The following is an 8,058-nucleotide window of genomic DNA, read 5'->3' on the forward strand; positions in this document are numbered from 1 at the left end:
AGAGCCTCTGCTTGGTATGTCAGAAGGTCCCAGGTTCAATCCCCAGCATCTCCAGTTAACAGGCAGGAGGTGCTGAGAAAGACCCTCCACCTGAGATCCTGGAGAGCTACTGCCGGCCTGAGTGAACAGTACTGACCTTAATGGACCAAGGGTCTGATTCAGTATAAGGCAGCCTCGGCTGGTCTTGTGTTCAAGTCAGGCCTCGTGCGATCCAAACAGCTGCAACATACGAATCTGTCTGTGTTGCGTCCATAAAGAGCGGCTTCTTTGCTTTTTGAGAGGGGAAGAGGCAGAATAACAGCCCAATGAGATGGTAACACTTTGAAGCATTTTTATCTGCTTAGGGAGCTAAATTTGTTGATTCTCTGATTAGAACTACTAATCCCCTTCATTAAAAAAAAAAAAAAGTTCGAGAACCGATTTTTAATGGAACCTTTAGAGGGGGGAAAAAAAATCAAAGAACTATTTACTCACGTCTAATATTTTAATTAGATTATAGTCTCAATTTAACTCATTACATACACACCCTTTTGATGAGCCTCAAGCCTCGTATTTAGCCTCAGATGCTAGAGGTAGCCGGCACTGCCCCTCGCTGATTTAATGAGCATTCTTTGCTTTTTCCAGCCTGACTCTCTTTTATTATCTATTTTATTATTATTATTATTATTATTTCCTGAGCCATAGAATTCAGTTAATTGAAGGAGTCTCTTACAGCCACACATTAAGGGCTCTAAATTAGCATCTCCTTTCTGATTAGAAAACGCAAGAGGACATTTTCGCTTTGATCCGAGGATTTAGCTGAAGTAGACCATGGTCCCCTGAAAATGAGCTGATGGCCTTATTATTAGGATAAAACGCAAATGCAGCCGAGTGTCGGGGAAAATGCTTAATGTCTTAATGGATCACCCTCCATACCATGTGCCTTCTTTATGTCTACCATGGGGCCTGGAAATCAGGGTAACTTTTAAAAGAGACAGATACAACCCAACCCTGACTCTCAAGAAGTGGCATCGCATCGTCCTCCGTCATTTCTTTCTTCCTTGCAAAGTTTGAGTCCTGTGGCACCTTTAAGCCCAAGAAAGTTTTATACCCACCTGAATACTAGAGAGCCAGTTTGGTGTAGTGGTTAAGTGTACAGACTCTTATCTGGGAGAACCGGGTTTGATTCCCCACTCCTCCACTTGCACCTGCTGGAATGGCCTTGGGTCAGCCATAGCTCTGGCAGGAGTTATCCTTGAAAGGGCAGCTGCTGTGAGAGCCCTCTCAGCCCCACCCACCTCACAGGGTGTCTGTTGTGGGGGGGGGGGAGAAGATATAGGAGATTGTAAGCCGCTCTGAGTCTCTGATTCAGAGAGAAGGGCGGGGTATAAATCTCCTTCTTCCCTTCCTTCCTTGCAGGGTGACTTTTGACAAGAGAGTATCTTGAACCAATCTTTCAATGACAGGGAGAATGTTTGTTCACCTCCAGTTTTCTAATATTAAGAAATCCAAGAAAATATAATAGGAAATGGTTTGTTCATAAAATTATAAGGGCAGGCGAGAGATGAATGCATGCTGGAGTGAGTAGAAGTGAATGGTAGTAAGTGAGAGGGATATGGGGTTTTATGTGGCTAATTGCTTAGAAATCCATCATAAAGCAGGATCTTTTTTTTTTTTTTTGGCCATCAAGTCACAGCTGACTTATGGTGCCCCCTGGTGGGGTTTTCAAGGCAAGAGACATTCAGAGGCGCTTTGCCATTGCCTGCCTCTGCAGCGTGACCCTGGCCGCGGCTTTTCTTGAAGCAGGAACTCCTTTGCATATTAGGCCCCACCCCCCCTGATGTGGCCAATCCTCCTGGAGCTTACCTCCTGAAGAGCCCTGTAAACTCTTGGAGGATTGGCTGCATCACGAGTGTGTGGCCTAATATGCAAAGGAGTTCCTGCTACAAAAAAAAAGCCCTGACCCTGACTAAACATTAGGAAGAACTTCCTGACCGTTAGGGCAGTTCCTCCGTGGAACAGGCTTCCTCGGGAGGTGGTGGGCTCTCCTTCCTTGGAGGTGGTCAGACAGGGGCTAGATGGCCGTGTCACAGCAGTGCTGATTCTGTGAGTTAGGCAGATCGTGAGAAGGATGGCAGGAGGGGCTGAATCAGTGCTTAGTTCTCGTGGCCCCTTTCTTACATGCCCAGGGAATGCTGTTCACCACTTTGGGGGCAGCAATTTTTTTTTCCAGGCCAGTTTGGCCAGGGATTCTGGAGAGATTGGTGGTTTTGTGTGTGTGTGTGTGTGTTGTTGTTGCTGTTGCTGTTGTTTTGGCCATCTTCTGGGCATGAAGCAGGTGTCCCTGGGGGTGGGGTGGGAGGTATTCGTGAGTTTCCTGCACTGTGCAGGAGGTTGGACTAGATGACCCTGGAGGTCCCTTCCAACTCTATGATTCTGTGACTCTTTGAGAATTGCAAGGAGGTTTCTCATCCAAGTACTGACCAGGACTGCCCCTGCTGAGCTACTAAGATCTGACCAGTCTGGCTATCCAGGTGAGGGCAAAGCAGGATATACCTTTAGGAATAAACTGGAAGGACCTGAGAGCCAGTGTGGTGCAGCGGTTAGAAGGTCAGACTGGGAGACTCAAGTTCCAACCCCCTGCTCTGCCATGGAAGCTTGCTAGGCGACCTTTGGCCTGCGACACGCAGCTTAACCTTCCTCACAGAGTTGTGGTTGTTGTGAGGGTGAAATGGAAGACAGGAGAATGATATAAGTTGCCCGGGCTTATATTGTAGCAGGAACTCCTTTGCATATTAGGCCACGTCCGCCTGATGTAGCCAATCCTGCTGGAGCTTACAGTAGGCCCTGTACTAAGAGCCCTGTAAGCTCCAGGAGGATTGGCTACATCAGGAGGTGTGTGGCCTAATATGCAAAGGAGCTCTTGCTACAAAAAAAGCCCTGTGCGTTGCTTTAGATTCCCACTGGGGAGAAAGGTGGAGTAGGACTGAAACAAGTCAGTAAATATCAGGTAGGTTATCCTGAAATAGTTTCGCAGCAGAGTTTCCTTATTGTTTACTTTGACCCATCGTCCAGTCTTACCATTTTCTGGCTTTGTTTTATATCATCCATGACGTTATCACGCTTTTTCCCCTGGAATGATGGAATTTAACTCAGTTATGACGGTGGGCTCAATAGAGCACGATGCAAAGGACGCTCAGTTTAGTACGTTATATAAACGAACAGGTTGGGTTGCCCTTTTAAACCTTCCGATCAATATGACTTCCTTTCTGCGCAGTCGAGGCAAAGAGGTTCTTTGCTTCTTATTGTGAATCAAAATGCATGGTCTTTATCATTTGACCACAAACCTGCCTCAACTTTAAATCAGTGGTTTTTCAAACTGTGCTCCAGGGAACCCTGGGGTTTCTTCTCAGAAGCATCGCGGGAGTCCTTCCAGGAGAAGATCAATACTGGCAGACAAGATTCTCTGGAAGCCAAATCTTCTCTTGTAACGTACAGCTGGGCTTGTTCTAAGATGCAGTTTCAGAATTCGTACAAATGTGCACCCTTTGGGCAGTGGGACTGCTGGAAAAGCATGTTCTCCACATTCTGTTCGAATGCACCATTTTCCTTCTTGGATCAGTCTCAGGGGAAGCCAGTTCTTCATGTTTGCAACAGGAGATGACTGTGCAGAGCACTGATTGGCTTGAACCAGTGCCCTCACGCACACACTCCTCTATTTTTGGTGCAAATGTTCAACTATTTTTAAACATATTTTTTTTTCATACATATGTATATGTATTTTTAAAAGGAAGGTGTACAGCTAATTGGATAAGGATTCAAAGGGCCAACAGGTGGCTTCAAGTAGAAGGTACAGAAAGGATTATTGTACCTCAGCTGCTTTAAGAAGATGGGATTAAGCTGAATTCACCACACTAGAGAGAGAAAAGGGGACTCCTTGTCTGTGTATGTATTTGCACGAACCTTTAGTTCAAGTGTAGCCATGGTTACTGACAGCCTAGCCCATGTTGTTTGCAACTTGTCTTTATTGTTTGTTCTACAAAATTTATCCCCCACCTTTCTGCCCTCACAAAGTACGATACGTGCACCTTACAGCATGTCCAAGAACTCTGTTTTATATGCTGGGGCTCTGAGACCGATGAGTCGCTATAGCAATGCCCCCCTCCCCCACAGCTAGAGAGTTTAAAGCCTTCTGATTTAAATCCATAACCCAGGCTAGCCACATCTCATCAGCTCTGGAAAACTAAGTAGTATTTGGATGGGAGACACAGAGGTAGGCACTGGCAACCTACCTCTGTTCATCTCTTGCCTTGAAAACCCTGTGGGGTAAGTCTAAGTCAGCTGGATGGCATTTTCCACCATTACCTGACCCACTTGGTCCAGGCTAGCCCAATCTCATCAGATCTCAGAAGCTAAGCAGTCAGCCCTGGTTAGTATCTGGAAGGAAGTCCAGGGTTGCTACGCAGAGGCAGGCAATGGCAAGCCACCTCTGAACGGCTCTTGCTTCTGTTATTTGGAAGGAAGTCCAGGGTTGCTACGCAGAGGCAGGCAATGGCAAGCCACCTCTGAACGGCTCTTGCTTCTGTTATTTGGAAGGAAGTCCAGGGTTGCTACGCAGAGGCAGGCAATGGCAAGCCACCCCTGAACGGCTCTTGCTTCTGTTATTTGGAAGGAAGTCCAGGGTTGCTACGCAGAGGCAGGCAATGGCAAGCCACCTCTGAACGGCTCTTGCTTCTGTTATTTGGAAGGAAGTCCAGGGTTGCTACGCGGAGGCAGGCAATGGCAAGCCACCTCTGAACGGCTCTTGCTTCTGTTATTTGGAAGGAAGTCCAGGGTTGCTACGCAGAGGCAGGCAATGGCAAGCCACCTCTGAACGGCTCTTGCTTCTGTTATTTGGAAGGAAGTCCAGGGTTGCTACGCAGAGGCAGGCAATGGCAAGCCACCTCTGAACGGCTCTTGCTTCTGTTATTTGGAAGGAAGTCCAGGGTTGCTACGCAGAGGCAGGCAATGGCAAGCCACCTCTGAACGGCTCTTGCTTCTGTTATTTGGAAGGAAGGCCAGGGTTGCTATGCGGAGGCAGGCAATGGCAAGCCACCTCTGAACGGCTCTTGCTTCTGTTATTTGGGGAAGGCCAAGGTTGCTCCGCAGAGGCAGGCAATGGCAAGCCACCTCTGAACGGCTCTTGCTTCTGTTATTTGGGGAAGGCCAAGGTTGCTCCGCAGAGGCAGGCAATGGCAAGCCACCTCTGAACGGCTCTTGCTTCTGTTATTTGGAAGGAAGTCCTCTTGCTTTGAAAACCCCACAGGGTTTTCCCATAAGTGGGCTGCGACTTGGCAGCTGAACAAACAAACTCCCACTCATACTAGTTCACTGCCAGACTGTTTCTAGATGGCAAGACAGGGATGTTATAAATGCCATGTTGACTTTTATTCTTCTCTTCAGTAACAGTAAACTTCTGGATTGATTTGTGTTGCTTTAAAATACCTCTAAGCCTGCTGTCGGGATGTGGAATGGCCTAGTACAACCCGATCTCATCAGAACTTGGGCTGGTACTTGAAGCAGAGACCACCACGGAAGACTTGGCAGAGGAAAGCAACGGCCAACCACCTCAGCTTAATCACTTGCCTGGAAAACCTTCTGCGATTTCCGTTCAGCCTCCTGCAACTTGGTGGCCCTTTACACACACATATTTGCCCAAAAACTCATGCCCCAGCAGGCTTTTGGTTTCTGGACACTTTGAAGAGGACTGATCTGCTGGAGTGATTGCCCAGCCGGCATCTGGGCCCACAAAGCAGCAATCACATTAGCATTAACACACACCTAAGAAAGAGGAAAGAAATGAAGGCACATTTGCTCGGGCCTTTTTTTGTAGCAGGAGCTCCTTTGCATATCAGGCCACACACCCTCGATGTAGCCAATCCTCCAAAAGCTTACAGGGTTCTTAGTACAGGGCCTACTGTAAGCTCCAGGAGGATTGGCTGCATCAGAGGGGTGTGGCCTAATACGCAAAGGAGTTCCTACTACAAAGAAAGCCCTGCATTTGCTCCATCCACCCACCCACAGGAGAAAGCTAGCAGAGTGGAGCAGCAGGGCTGATTTACTTTTTCATTTAAAGGCCGGGGCAGGGCCAGTCTTGCCACTAGGCAAACTAGGTGACTGTCTAGGGTGCTGGCGTTCTGGGGGCACCAAACTGGGCACCCCCCACGTGACTTGGTGCAGGGGGGAGCGCCAGAAGTTAGCCTCGCCTAGGGTGCCAGACAGTCTAGGGACAGCCCTGGGCCCGGGATCAAACCTCAGCTGAGCCACCTGATGGGGCGGAGATGGCTTACACAACAAAGGAATCCAAAGAACGGTTTCCTGGAAATAAGCAACACTGAATAAAATGGGACTTACTTCAGAGAAGATCTGCTTGGGATGCTTCCTTAGTCCCCGTACTATTAATTCATGCGCATGGGAACTGGACTATGTTACATGTTCAGTCTGTGCTTGGGAAGTGCCATCAAGTTAAGGCAAGAGACACAAGACTCTGCAGCGTAGAGGGAACACTGCTTCCAAGATCTGATGAGAGGGGACAAGCCTGGGCTACGTTCATTCAAAAGATCATCGAACTGATGCAGGACTTTGGGGACTCTCAAATCTAGCTTGTGTGTGCTCTGCATTAACGTCATTTCAAGAAAGTAATGCAACTAGTAATATTTTTCCAGATCTTTTTAAACCCCCCCCCCCCGGTGGGTCTGCCTCCACTGGGGATAACCAGAAGGTCCTGGTAAATTGCATGAATCATATTTGGGGCTGGGAGGTAGCTTTCAATGGGGGGAGGAAGACAAGGGGGAAGAGTGAAATGAAGTAGCTTCTGTTTGCTTTCCCCTCAATCATGCAGCCGAAGTCGCTTTTTAAAAACCTGGAAGTTTTGTTCCTTCCCCTCACCCCTGCCTGTATCACACCTGCATGAACATATGAAGCTTGACACTCAATCAGTCAGCAGAGCTTTTCTTGTAGCAGGAGCTCCTTTGCCTATTAGACCACACACCCCTGATGTAGCTAATCCTCCAGGAGCTTACGGGACTCTTTGTACAGGACCTACTGTAAGCTCCTGAAGGATGGGCTACATTCAGGGGTGTGTGGCCTAATATGCAAAGGAGTTCCTGCTACAAAGAAAGCCTTGAAAGTCAGCATTGTCTACCAGGGGCATAGCCAGGATTTTAAAAGTCCCGGGGAGGGGGGGGTGTTTAAAAAGTCAGGGGGCACCCTTTCCCATCCACAGCGTAGCTTGCCGCTTCTCAGAAACTTTCTGCAGAAAAACCGAGGGGAAGCAGGCAGCCTCCTGGAGGACCCCTAGAAGCCAGGAGGCCCCAACCTGGGCGTCAGAGGGACAGTGCCCCCCAGCCCCCCTCCCCCCAGCTATAGACCTGTCTTCTCCTCAGACTGGCAGTGGCTTTCTAGCATCTCCAGTAGCCATCTTTCCCATCACCTACTACTTGACCCGGAGGCGTCGGGGATTGAAGCTGAGTCTCTGCGTGCCAAGAAGATGCTCTGCCACTGAGCCACAGACCCTCCCCTTAGTCGCTTGGAAGGGTGACACTGAGAGAGTCCAGGGGATTTGCCAGCCCAGGCACCTCCTGGTTGGGTATGTCGGAGGGTGTGAAGTTCATGTTCTTGGGGTCCCAAGCGGTGCTCCCTGGAAGCCGAGTTAGTGTGAGCTAGCTCACCGTTTTTTAGCATCCGGCTCACGCGTTTTTACCTTAGCTCAGAAAAAAAAATGGCCCCAGAGCAAACGAATTGATGCAGGAGCTCACGGCTTTAATGCCAGTCGCTCACAAAGTAGAATTTTTGCTGGCAAGACTCCGGAACTCAGAGGGAGCATTGGTCCCGGACTATCTTCCTCCCACTGAGCGACGGGCTCGATGCACAGATTCCTGCCTAGCTGTAAAGCGTGATCGCTCTGTAGCGCTAAACCATTGAGGTCCAGGAGAGGGTGTTGCCATCCGGAGTTAAGCAGCAGCGCTGCAGCACTGTGGTCTGAACACTCTGCTCACGACCTGAGTTCAATTCCGGCGGAAGCTGGATTCAGGTAGCCGG

The sequence above is a fragment of the Heteronotia binoei genome, chromosome 12 (assembly GCF_032191835.1).
Source record: "Heteronotia binoei isolate CCM8104 ecotype False Entrance Well chromosome 12, APGP_CSIRO_Hbin_v1, whole genome shotgun sequence".
Classification (NCBI taxonomy): domain Eukaryota; kingdom Metazoa; phylum Chordata; class Lepidosauria; order Squamata; family Gekkonidae; genus Heteronotia; species Heteronotia binoei.